The sequence below is a fragment of the Medicago sativa genome, chromosome 4, assembly GCF_051527215.1.
Source record: "Medicago sativa cultivar Bolivia chromosome 4, Bolivia_mono, whole genome shotgun sequence".
In the NCBI taxonomy this organism is placed as follows: Eukaryota; Viridiplantae; Streptophyta; class Magnoliopsida; order Fabales; family Fabaceae; genus Medicago; species Medicago sativa.
In genome coordinates, this window is record NC_140752.1 from 27766345 (window position 1) to 27781176 (window position 14832).

General features: G+C 31.3%; 1 pseudogene; it reads right to left on the reverse strand.

Moving 5' to 3' along the window:
* Positions 1 to 7586: 7586 nt before the first annotated feature.
* On the reverse strand, positions 7587 to 9888 carry LOC146927447 (protein FAR1-RELATED SEQUENCE 5-like; annotated as a pseudogene).
* Between the last annotated feature and the right edge of the window lie 4944 nt (positions 9889 to 14832).

Genomic DNA, 14832 nt, shown 5'->3' on the forward strand with positions numbered 1-14832 from the left:
AGTTTTATACAATTATTAAGGAAATGACTAGTGGTGTTGATTTTAATGGTAAAATATGTTTAATTTACTAAAACACCCTCATTAATTATAATTAATGGAGTAGTTAGATGATTGAAATGCAATAAATAAGTGCATTTTAGTGAAAAAGAATAATAAATGTCGTATTGATACTGTAAAAAGGGCAAAAGATTTGAAACAGAAAAATAGTAAGGAGAACACATATTATATGACGAGACGAGAGAGTAGTGTATTTCAATCATCTATAATTATTTCACTAACTATAATAAATAAAATATTTTAATAAATGATACACGTTTTATTATTGAAATCAATTATTATTGAAATCAATATCGTTAATCATTACTTTAATAACAGTATAAAACTCAATTGATAAATATACAAAGATAAACAATATCATATAAGATGTTGGATTCGTCTCGATTAATATTTTTAAAATATTAAATTTTCATAATTTTTTCAAATAGATAATTAAAGATATTAAAAATCAAAAATATGTATTGATATGTGTTTCTTAGTCAACTAGATCATCTATAAAAATCAAAAATATGTATTGATATGTATTTCTTAGTCAACTAGATCATCTAATATGAGACGGAGGGTAATATATAACTATGGGTACCTAACAGTAACATACAAACCATTTTCTTCCACGATTTCCAAAAGCAAAAGCAAAGTAACACACGTCATAGTTTTTCAATTTTCCCAAATACGTGCCAATGTTAGGCTAATTTTGGGCCTCATGTGAACATTAAGATTCTTCCAAAGAATTCTGCTCTTCTCCCAACATAATTTGCTCGCGCCCAACTGAAATACTAAAGGGTCTTGCTAGAAGCCACCCTTTGAAGGTGTCTTTTAGCAACCCACACCTCAAGGTGTGATTTTCACTTTTTAGTTATAACTTTGCTAAAAGACACCTTCATAAAAATTAGTTGGTGTCTTTTAACAAATGCTCATAGAATAACTTGCTAAAAGACACCTTCACAAAAGGTGTCTTCTAGCAAAACCCAATACTAAAAATACCCCTTTAAGTAACGCAAGTGCTAAAATCTGTGTATCTTAATATGCGCTGCGCAACTTAACTCACGTTGGAAATTAACACTTGTGTGAGTTAACTCACGCTGGAATTAACACTTGCGTGAGTTAACTCACGCAGGGATATTTTGGGAAGTTCAATTGGACGCGAGCAAATTGTGTTGGGAGAAGAGCAGAATTCTATTCCAAAATATATAGGTCCCATACTTGGAGGAGTTTTAAATTTTTCCACCCTTTTGACAAAATAGTGTTTTCTAGGCTAGGTAGGTCTAATCGTCCCTTTGTTTTACAGTCAAAAAGAAGTATAAATAATGGCATAATGCTTGTCAATAATCCCACTGTAGCACATACTATGAAACACAAGGCCTCTCTTGCATTCATTAAAATAAAAGTTCAATTTAATAAGTCTATTCTATTCTAGCAAATAAAGAGGCAACAACGAAGAGAGAAAAGCCAATAATGCATATGCAAATCCATATGCAAGCACGGATCCACCTATTGCCAATTGGGGGCAAACCCTACTTATCAAAAAAATTTCAAACCTAATGATGAGTTGATATTATACTTTGACCCCTCAACAAATATGATGATGCCCCCCCCCCCCCCCCCCCCCCCGCCAACCACAGTCCATTACAAACGCTCTAAGACAAACTAAAATGGAGGTTTTGATGTAGAATCTTGGAAAGATCAAACATGTCTAGTTTTTTAAACTTTTTAAGGGCATTTTTGTTTCTTTAAGCAAAAGAAAAATAAAAATTGGTAGACGAACAAACATATTAATCCATATATAAGTTGTGCTCTTTTTAGGCCCCGTTTGGATTGACTTATTTAGAGCTTATGTGAGCTTATCTACTAACATAAGCCTTTTTAAAGGTGTTTAGGTTAATCAATAAAAATAGCTTATCACAATTTTATAAGCTGCTTATGCCATATTTCAATAAGCTTGAATTATGAGCTTAACATATTGCTTTACGGAGCTTATGCAAATAAGAGGACGTGCTTCCATTCTCTCCTTGCACTTTTTTTTCCAAAGCTGTATTTTATTTATTGTGTAATTATCTTTTGTTGTGATTTGTTATATACTTATTTTTGTTTTATCTTTATGTAAGCAACACACGTAACTATCAACAAAAAAATAATGAATTTTTCAACAATGATATAGGACTATCAATCTTTTACCTATGCTTAATTATTTCTTACTTTTATATTTGCATTGTTATATTTTTTTATAAAAGGCTATTTACCTTATTACACTTAAGAATAGTGATGTTTAGACTATTTATCTACACCTTTGATGTTTTTGTTCTATTCTAATATTGATGATTTTTACACTGTAAAATAAATTTTTGGTCCCTATAAATATATTTAATTTCATTTAGCCCTAATAAAAAAGGGACATATTTTGGTCCCTATAAAAATTTTCAGCACATAATTTTAGTCCTTATTAAATTAAAATTTGTGTAATTATGCTTAAATTTTTGAAAGTTTTTTTGACAGATATGTTAAGAATATTATAAAAAAACTCTTTTACCAAAAATAATAACTTTTTATCATCTAAAGAATTAGATATGATTTTTTTAAACGTCAAAATTTCAAGATAAAAGTAGTAAACGTTTGGCTTACAATTCAATTTTTTGGCTCATTTTTTGTGGAGGAACTTGATCTGTCCAGTGAGGATGAATGAGTTGCAGCAGTGGTTGTTAGTGCTCCGGTGTGACGGTGAAGGTTTTCGGTACGGCGGCGTTAAGTCTTTGTTGTGGAACGAAAGATGCATGCAGGCACGTTATCACTCTTACGCTCAAGTTAGTAATGGAACTGAGAAAAAGTGTGTAGAAAGTGTTGTGAAAAGTGAATCATACCTTGAGGGTGAAGCAAGTTCACCCTTATATAGGCGTGCGTTGGTCATAACCGCTTCTGGGTTATGCGGCGTGTGATTAGAGACGGTTAGAGGACACATGTAGGGTGATCCTCGTGCGGAGGCGTGCTTCTGTATGGTGCGGTGCACTCGAGCTGGCGTGTTCCCTCATGCACGGAGCCTTAAGACGGTGTAAGTTTATGTCACGTGTTAACGTGTGATTGACCTTCTGACCGGTCCAGAACATAACTTATTATAATGTTCTAAGCAAGTATGTAAAAAAAAAAAACATTCAAAAGTTTCAGAGTTTAATCATAATTTAACAAAGACTAAAACTATTTGCTAAATTTTTTTATTGGGACCAAAACATGTCATTTTTTTTTAGGGCTAAAAAATAAAACTGACTATATTTATATTTATAGGGACCAAAAACTTATTTAACTCTTTTTATATGTATGTTAAAATTATTACTATATTTTAATATTTTTTTTTTACAACTTTATAATCGTGGTTTAATTCCTTAAAAAAAAATTTGTGGTTTGATTCTCTAATTGAAATCAAAAATATTTTAACATTTCATAATTGCTTATATAATGACACATCCAAACACTTTAATTTACATAAGTATTTTTTAGTGTACATATCCAAACATAAAGAGCTTATTGAGTATAAGAGCTTATGATGTAAGCTCTAATGATATAAGCTCTAATGCTATAAGCATCAATATAAGTTGTTTATCGAAACAGGACCTTATTCCAATTTTAATTATATTCTAAACTTGTACTGGTATTAAAATCAATGAATTAATTAGTGCTATATTAGATTAATATATAAAAATTGAAAAATATGTAAAGAAGATCAAAGTTTGAGTCTCGTTTAGTTAATGAAGTGGAAAAAACATCAACACAAAAATTAGGACAATCCTTTACGAAAGTCATGCACCACTTTTAAAATATATTAAATTATTTTTTTTATCATTTAAGTTATTATTTTTTGCTTTATATGTTGGTGTTCTATGTTTTTTTCGTTTCATTTTGGTTTATTACGTTACAAACACTACGGATTTTGGATAGTGTTTGTAACTTAAGGAATCAAAATCTAACGAAAAAACTGAGAGGATCAAAGTGAAACCTAAAATTAACTTAAATGACAAAAAATATAACTTTACCCAAATGATTTCGCTCATTTCCAAAGTAAAATACCAAACTACCCCTACGCATGTTAACATACGTTACGCAAGTTAACTTGCGTAGCGTGACTTAAGTCACGTAGCGTGAGTTAAGTCACGCTAAGTACCGTTTTTAGTTCAAAACCCAGCATGCAAGCCCAAAACACCATTTTTTTCTTTCCCTCCACCTCCAAAAACCCAAAAAGTGCGAATTTTTGGGTCATAATCTCAACTCCAAATCATTGCAAATCGTCAGGAAGCAAGTTTCTACGCTCATCAAGCATCAAAGAACAGGCAATGTATCACCAAAACTCATCCTATTTTCCTGATTTTTCTGCCTGTCACGTCATTTTTTGTCAGTAGGTACTAGGTCTGAGCATGAGTTAACTTGCGTGAGTTGTGAGGTGTACGTAAGTTAACTTGCGTAGGAAGATAACACTAGCGCGAGTTAACTCACGCTAGTGTGTGTTGCCCAGTCTGTGCCCAGAATTTGAAATTTTACGCCACTTTTTTTTCCTTGCTTTGCTTGCCACACAAGTCATTTATTTATGTTTTCTTTGTATTTTGGATAGAAACGCCGCCTTCGATGAGCTCATGTCTAAGGAGGCAAAGCCGCCAAAGAAACCAACAAATGAGCACAATCCTATTACTTTGGACACCCCGGAAAAGCCAAAGCAAGAGAATGAAGTCATGGATGAAGATGAAGATGGAGATTATGACCTATCACTAGTGTAGTTAGATAGGGTATGACATTTTTGGGTCGGTGGGTGTTCGTCCTATTTTTTGGTGGTATTACACCCCGACATATTTTTTGGTGACCTATTGTGTAATTTTGATATTTATGGCCAATATGTAACTAATATTATATAAATATATGAAAAAAATTATTTTGGATCGTTTATGTCTCATTAAGTGTGTTTAAATGATTACGGGTCATTACCGGCGTATTTGTGAAATTTGGACCGTTTGGATCGTTTATGTGTGATTATGTGATTGTGAGAAAAACGATGTTTTTAATTAATTTTGATCAATTATGTTGTATTATCCGATAAACTTCTTAAACTGGCATAATTTGGTTAAGTTATGAATGTGGCGTGATTACAGGTCTTTCTAGACTTATCAAAAGTCTGTTCTGTTACTGCATGCATGCATGCAGTTTCTGTTTCTGCTATGAACGTGAGTTAACTCACGCCAGTGCAAATGGCAACGTGAGTTAACTCACGCAATCCATTACACTAACGCATGTTAACATGCGTTTTTTTTTTTTACAAATAACACCAACGCATGTTAACATGCGCACTGCTTTTCAACAAATAACACTTACGCATGTTAACCTACGTAATGCATGTTAACATGCGTAAATATTTGTGCTAGCGTAACTTAACATGCGTAGGGGTAATTTGGTATTTTACTTTGGGAATGAGCGAAATCATTTGGTTAAAGAGCAGGACTCAAAATATAAAGAAGCCTAGAAAGTAATTATAATTCTTAGATATTAAAGAGACTTCAAGTAAATAATTCTTAGAGCCCAATAATAATCAGCCATTTGTTCCACTTTTTTAATTAGTTTAACTTGTAACCTGTTGTACCGGTTCTTAAACAACATTTTATTTTACTTTCTTATAATTTCAACAGCTCTCTGTCCCTAAATCTCTATGGATCTGTTCGTTCTCAAATCCTCTTTTCTCATTTCCCTTTCAAAATCAATATCTGAATTCACTCCTACATCTTCTTCCCTTTCTCATTCTTTTACCGCCGCTACTCTCTCTTGGTTGTCCTCTTCAATTGTGCCATCTTAGGCCATCACCAACACCCATAAGCTCTCATGTTCTTGAAAGATGGAGCTATTTAAGGAATTGAGATCCAACCCTTGTTGGTGTTGTTGTTGTTACAAACTGATGGGATATTTTCTTTGTTGCTTTCAGAGAATACAGTTGAGGTTGATGTTGTTGTTTACATTGCTGGTTCTGCTGCCTCACTAATTGGGGGTAAAATTGATTTTAGGGTAAAATTGTTTAGGATTGTTGGAAATCGCATGTTTGCAGAAGCAAGGATACAACCATTAAATTCATGGGAGAGATGGAAGAGTATGTGAAAGACTAAATTAGCATGATGTTGAACCCAGAGATGAAAAGATAAAACTTAATTTAATAATAAATAAAATAAAATACACATATAACACTAAAAGGAAGATCAGGTTACCAGTAAAAGCAATTAAAAAAATGGAACACATGACTAATTATTATTGGGTGTGTTAAAAGAGTGTGCTAAAAGGTGTGACCCTAGCATTTCTCTTTATTGTTTTATTGTTTATATGTTTGTTATATATATATTTTTTTATAAATATTTATAGTAAATAATTATGATCCCACCTATAAACTTTGAGGGTAATTCACTTTTTGTACGCCTTGTGCAGGGTGCATCATCGTTGTTATTACTCCATTCGTTTCAAAATGAGTGTCGCTTTAGCCAAAAAAAATTGTTTCAAAATGAATGTCACTTTCAGTTTCCAATGCAATAATAACTTTTTCTTTTCAATTGTACCCTCCAATTAATACTCTCCACACTACTTCCAAAATATTACTTTTAAAACTAACCAATAGTTAATAAGGATAATTTGGTAAAATAACCATTCTCTTTCTTTTAATCATTGCATTTCTTAATATGTGTGTAAACACCTAAAACGACACTCATTTTGAAACGGAGGGAGTATTATATATCATTTTTGATTCATTCTCAATGTCACAAACTCAAAAGGCGGGTTATTGAACTAGATAGTGACACATCACTCATAATATGCTGCTCTCAACACCGATAATCGCTCCGAGAAATGAGGGATTGCACGCGATCAGTAATTGGTATGCATATAAAGAGAATGTGTTAATGGAACATGCGAAGGAGAGGAGAACGAAGTTGAAGCGCCACAGTCCCACTAGCATGGAAGTTATCACTGAAATAGATATAATAGTCACAAGGAATGAGGGGTTTGAATTGTGATCCTTTTAAAATTAAACATGTGACTTAAAAAGTAATTCTCAAGTTGAAACTTGGAATGGTTAAGTTAAAAACTGACTTCAGAACGTCCTGAAGTGTTAGTGCAAAAATCAGTTTAAATTAGTAAATGTGTTTGTGTTTGTTGTGTTTGCTGTATTCTCTAAGCCTCAACAAGCTTAAAACCTTGTTTGCTAAGTCACACCAGACTTTACAACTTTCTGCCCAACCTAACACTTTAATACCCTTATAGCTAGATGAAAAAAGATATGAATTTACCATCAACATAGTTGTGTAACTGACCACAAAAAAAAGAAAAGAAAAATATAGTTGTGTAACTAACAAACTTGTCCGCACGTGCAAGCGGGGACTTATAAGTTGGAGGCGCGGAACTAGATACTTCATCGACCATATGAGTTGTTAATTCTATAACATAAAATGATTATGTAACATTAGAATAAGTGAAAGTACATGTAAAACTAAAACAAGCAATCTACATATCGAATTATATACCTGCGAACTTCTTCTTTGAGGTGGGACTTGTCTAGATTGAGCGTGTTTACTTGGAGGAGCACTTCTTTGCTTAGGATGGCGCTCAAGGAAACTTTTATGTTGCTTAGTTCCCTTTGAGCCGGGTTGTTTCTTGAATCCCTTTGGTTGCATAGCATCAGAACTCACAAATGACGGATGATCATTGTCATAGTCTATAGCTTGTGTGCGATATTCTATTATTTTCTTGAGCATTTCATCCATAGCTTCTCCTCAACAAGCATGAGGCATTTTTCACTCTGCGATGCTACAATTGCCGCTCTAATGAACTTAGAGACACGATTAAATCTTGCACAGTGCCACAACAAGATTCTCTTGTCCACCTTCTTAAAATATACTTCTTAGGAATCACCTTAACATCATTCAACCCAAACACTTTTAATGTATGTGAACAAAGTATGCCAAATGTATCATACTTCTTAGTTCTTACAGCTACAACTAATGGAAGTTGAAACACGATTAAATGACACTCTCCAAGATCCTCCATGGTTCTCCTTAGTGATGACATATTTGCATAGAGAGTCAGATTCATGTCTATTTGATATAGATAAAGCCAAGAATAACTTAAACTCGTATTGAAATAACTCAAATATTGTGTGTGTGTGTGTGTGTGTGTGTGTGTGTGTGTGTGTGTACCTTCCCCATTTGGATTAGTAATTGTGAAGTTTCATACATTAACCTTGCAAGCTTATGTTAGGACTCATAATCACAACTCAATTCTTTTTCTCTCTTTTCCTCAACAACTCTTTCAAAATGTTTGAAGAATTGTAGGATATCCAAATTCGGTTTCAGACAAACTTTGAATCGAGCATTCAAACTTTCACTAACTTATGTACTTCGCATGCCAAGTGCTAATGCTTCCTTTCATATAACATGCAACCCATTTTTTTCATGGCATAAACTGACTTGATTCAAGTTTTATCGTGAAGATTATATTCATTGACCAAGGTTTTTCAAAATATGCTTCAATGTCAATATCATACACGCACTTACTAAAATCTCTTAGCAAACAAGCTCTTTTCTTCATCATGTTTCCAAGATGTTTAATTCCATTCTGCAACAAGTGTCATGTGCATAAACCATGATGAGTCTCTGACATCACTTCTTCAAGTGCCCTAGTCATTGCTTGATCTTGGTCAGTGAAGATCGTCTTTGGTTTTTTGTTGCTGTGTGCTTGTAAGAATGTATCAAACAACCATTTAAATGACGCAATTGTATCATCATATATTAGCGTTGCACCAAAATTGATTGAACCTCTATATTGGTTGAAAGCAGAAAACAAAGTGAGTGGTCTATTGGCATGGTTGGTACAATATGTGGTGTCCAATGTAACAAAATCACCAAAATACTTGTAATCCAAAATCATATTTGCATCACATCAGAACACATTTGTAATCTATTCATCTATATCCATCTGATATGCATGAAAGAATGATGGATTCTCCAACAATTGTCGATGGAAATAATGTGAAAGATATCAAGTGTCACCATACATCATACTTCATTGTCTTTTTGCAGTGATGTAGTTTCTTACATCCATCTGTGTAAATCCAACATTAGCATTATGCCCTGCATGTGTGCTCATAAGTTGATACATTGCATTTTGCCTTAATCTAGAGTCATCGACCATATCAATCTCATATGCTTGTACTTCAGTTATCTTTCTAAGTGATCGAAGCATGTGCGTTGTCTCTGGTTTTTGTAGATCATATGTATGGTTACCTGCAAACTCATTGATGACCAACTTTCCATTTTTACGTGAAAGTGAAATTCTTGCTAAGAAAGTTGTTCTAGTCTTGGCTCTCTGAATTTTTCCTTCACATGCATATTTTTTCTCTTTCTTCCATAGTCCTTTCTTACAACAAACAAACCTACATGACGATACACTACCGTCTTTCTTCTTGCTTGTAAAATATATTCTAACTCCGAAGCCCTCACGTAAACCATAAGCAAGCCAAAATTGTTTAGCCTCTTCGATAGTGTCAAATTCCATTCCAAGTATTGGCTTCCAATCAACATTTGAAGATGTCATGTTTGATTAAACTACCCAAATGAAGAAACCTAACAAGTAAATAAAAGAGGTAAGACATAAAAAAAAAAAAATTATATCTCTTATAAAAGTATAATCCTAATGTATTGCTATTAAGCAGAGTATATGTATTTCTACTAAAAAAACCAGAGCGTATATACCCCTTGCAATGGGTTTACTTCAATCCTAAAATAAAACCCTAAATTTTCTTAAATCTAATCCTAATGAATTGAAATTGGTTCAAAAGGTTTGTTTTCTTTCCCTAATCAAGTGTAGTTTTTTTTTTTTTTGAGAGACTAATCAAGTGTAGTTATTCTCTATTTTAATCTTGATTTTGATTTTGGTTTGTTCTCATGACCATAATCATTACAAAAGATGAAAAAAAAAAAAAATAAGGAAGAAACAAACAAACCTTGGAATGATAGATTATGAGGCAACGGCGCGGCGGAGGTGGTCATTGACGGTGGACGCGGCGAAAACCAGTGGTGGTGGGTGTTGTGGCTTTTGCTTGGCAAGGGAAAAAGAGTGGCAATCGTATTGTGTGTTTGTGTTGTATCGCTTGTTTCTTTTTTATTTAAACTGGTTTTTTTTATCATTTTAATAAGAAGTGCCATGTGGCACTGTCTTATTGGACGAATGGAACATGCCATTACTTCCCTTATGACTCCGAAATGCTATCCCATATGATACTATAATATGACATGGCATGCTATGTCAATGTGCCGCATCACCTAAACGGGTTGAGAAGATGGCATTAATTATAAACTAAAACAATAAGAATCTTATATTATATACCTCAAAAAAAATCTTATATTATATTGGACACAATCGAGAAAAATAATTCAAAGGCTAAAATCAAAAGGTAACTATTTTACAAGGACCATAAACATAAAAAATTATCCTCATTCCTTATTTGTTGTTACTTTTTACTATTTATTCTTTAAACTTATAAAATCGAGACGTTAACTATTAAGTGAAAAACTACTATGAAATCATAATTTTAACCTGGGTTAAATATGTTTTTGGTCCCTATAAATATATCAACTTTTCGTTTTAGTCCCTCTAAAATTTTCCTTCAACTTTTAGTCCCTATAAAATTTTCAATCTTCATTTTTGGTCCCTCTTTTAAAGTAAACTCATATGTAGAATTTATATTTTTTAATAAAATTTTCCAGAAAAATTCAAAATATTTTAAGAATGACTCTCAAAAAAATTTAGAATTTTTTAACAAAACATGAATTTAATATGAACTTTTATATTTTTTACGGTTAAAAATTCATATTTAATTTGTGTTTTGTTAAAAAATTCTAATTTTTTTAGGAATTTTTTTAAGAATATTTTACACATTTCTGCACAATTTCATTAAAAAATACAAAAATTAAATTAAAAATAGGGACCAAAAGTAGTGATTGAAAATTTTATAGGGACTAAAAGTTGAAGGAAAATTTTAGAAGGATTAAAACGAAAAGTTGACATATTTATAGGGACCAAAAACATATTTAACCCTTTTAACATTTTTCCCTTCGAAAAAGGTATGTGATTGCTATCTTACTTTCACAAGACCGAAATGAGATAGAAGCAGTCACTTCAAACTTAATTAGCAATCACTTTCAACTTAATTAGAAAACACAGCAACTTAAAAACTTTATCTCTCATGTATTCTTATCCTAATACAATTCAAATTTTTATTTGTTTTTTACCAATTAATATTTTAAATTGTTGCCATCTGTATTAATTTATTTTTTGAAACATAAAAATTTATATGTTAAATATTAGTTAAAACATAAAAAAAATGTTAAATATTAATTCGAAAACATATATTTGAAGTATGAAATTATATTTGGAGTCATTTCCTTTAAAAAAAAAAAAAAGATGGTGTGTGATTGCTCATTGCTACCTATTATTTCCCACCAAGACCCAAATGAGATTGGAGCCATGACTTCCAACTCAATTATTAATCACTTCAGACTTAATTACAAAACGTTGCACCTTTAAAAAAGTTGAGAGAGAACTTTATAGCTCATAAAAAAGTTGAGAGAGAACTTTATAGCTCATTTAGTCTTATCTATATCATCAAGCACTGAAATCAAACCTTAGCTAATTTATGATTTTTTTTTTTTTGAAGAGATATAATTTATGATTTGTGTCCATGTAATTTATAATATTCTTTGACTTTAATCACTGTAAATATTTTATTTTTTTCCGTCCCTACCGTGTTAGTTTATCCATTGGATGATGATGTGAGACACAATTATATTTAAAGATAAACACTTTTTTCTATAAATTATTTTATACTCCCTCCGTCCCATATTACTTGACCTAGTTGACTCCGTCACGTATGTCAATGCACAATTTTAAACTTAAATTTCTTTAATAATCTAGTAGAAAAAATTACGAAAATTTGATATTTTGAAAATATTAATCGAGACGAATCTAACAACATCTTATATGCTATATTTTGTTTTTATATATTAGTAGAAAAATAGAGTCAAAACATGTTACATGAATAGTGCAAATATTTTAAATAGGTCAAGTAATATGGGACGGAGGGAGTAGTTATGAATGAAGGAAATAGAATAAAAAATAGATTGAGGGAGTCTTAACAACCAAGTTTGGGTCTAACACAACTTCATAAAATCGGTTTGTGAGGTGAGAATTGTCTCCACTTATAAACACATGTTCAGCCCATTATTTACCTGATGTGGGAATCATTAACATATCCCCTCGCAACCAACATTATTGGGTTTGGTTTGTGAACAAAAATGATGGATGATCTGATTGCAGAAACCTGATAATAGGTAACCCAATAGATCTTGGAGAAGCTCTAATGCCAACTTAGAAATTGTGTTTAGACCTAACACAATCACTTAAAACCAACTTATGAGGTGATGATTACCCCCACTTATAAATACATGTTCAAACTATCATTTGTCTGATGTGGAAGTATTACTCGGAAGAAAAGAAGAAAAGGAAGAAGAAATAGTTGGTTTTTCATGCATATGTGAGGTCGGTATGTGGCAGAGAAAATAACTAGCCGGTCATTGTTATCAATGCATCCATCGAGAACACTTCTATAAGTGATGGGAGATATTAAATTCATCCACGTTATTGAAAGTGAGGTCGGTATGTGGCAGAGAAAATAACAACCACTTCATAATACTACTACATTAATTTTGATGAAAAAAATATTTTTTTAAACTTTTCTAAAGGAGTGATGCTAGATGGTGCGAAATAATTTTACACAAATCACACGAAAGCATGTATTATTCCTGCTAAACATGATAGCACAATTAAAAACAAGTTACTTACAAATCCACGATTGAAAGCATCAACACTAATCCACAATTTATTATTTTTATTATTCCTCTCAAAAAATTATTATAAATATTAGGATAAAATATCCTTCGTCCTATACAATTAAAAGTTTTTAAGTTTAGTTTTTATAAAATTTTAATGATAATTTTAGTCATTTATAATAATGTAGCTTTTAAGAACGTAAACAACCTCGATTTTGAAAACTTTTTTAAAAATGGTTATTTTTAGTCCTCAACATAGTCCTTATAAAACGTAAATAGGGACTAAAAGTGATTTTTTTTTTTGGAGGATTAAATGTGAAAGCTAGTGATTTTGGACGGACTAAACACATTTAATTCTTTAGGGTCTTTGTAAGACATGATTTTGAGCTTATAGTTTTATATATTATAAGCTCATTTGACTAAAAGAAAGATATATGTTTGATAAGTGCACGAACTTATAACTTTACTTGTTGGAGATGCCCAAGATCCAATCAATTATGTAACCAATTTTAGACTTAATAAATATTCATTATCTTGTTTACTGTTTAGTGAAATAGTTAATTTGATAACGTCCTTGATTAAAGCTATAGACTTGTTATCATGATAGAGATTATGATAATGAGAAACAAAGTCTTTTATTATTTTTAATCTAAATTGTTCTTGATCGTATGATTATTGTGAGTAGGACATCAATAATTCGGATAGATCAATATATATGTGATAGTCTTTATTGGATAAAGATTAATAAGTCTCATTTATTAAATTACATATATAGATGATACATATAGTGATGTGATCATTGAACTGACTCGACTGAGAATTTCTAATGGCCGATATTACCTTAAAATGTCAATAGAAAAATTCTCAAGAAAGAATATAATGATTTTCTTTGACCTGAGATTGTCATGGTAATTAACATATTATTTATTGTATTTTGATTCTGAACACCTAATACCTTAGGGTGCTAGTTGAAAGGATATTGGATACGATTAAATACTTGTATAATTAATGACTAATCAAGATGGGATCTGTCAACTCTTGGTAATGAGTTTGAACTCTATGATAAAATTAAAACTCTGGCCAGGGAAATTGAATGAAAGAAGAAATGAGTTTCTTAAGTCAAATATGTTAACTTATTAGAGTTTGACAATTGTACCATGCTCTAGAGTTAACAAGAGTTGTAACGACGGAAGAAAAATATTATATTATTCTAATTGGTTCTTGAAGGAAAAGTAATACTTCATACTACCTGGACGTCAAGGAGTGTTACTAGAAGCCTACCTTGATTAATATATTAATTTGATTAATCTATTACCAGTTTAGTATTGAACCTACAAGGTCACACACAAACGAGTGTTCTAGTTCTTGCTAAAGAATTATTTTATTATTTGATGATTAAATTGAAGAATTTAATTAATCAAAAATATAAATTTTTTAATTGGAATATTATTGTATTTTTTGCTAGTACAAATAATATATATAAATAAATTAGGCATATTATTTATTTTTGAAATAAATAAAAAATTAAAGAAATAAGTAAAGTTAGTCAAAAAAAAAAAAAGTAAAGTTAGTGTACGGCAGATATTATCAATTGATTATATATATTTATATATGGAATTGGTAATTAATGGTCAATGGTTGATCAAATTGTGCATATATATCAACGGTATGACTTTGCATATATATAATTACATATAATTAGATGATTATATGAAATCATAGTGGTCAAACATCATATGGCAAGAAACCGTTTTTTCAAATAAATTGTCATTAGCATATGTTAATTGCCATATGAAATTAAAAGGTCATTAAGATTAGTCAATACCTCATATTTGATGAGAGTGTGTGTAACTAATAAATAGACCTTAAGTGATTTGATCAATACACACAA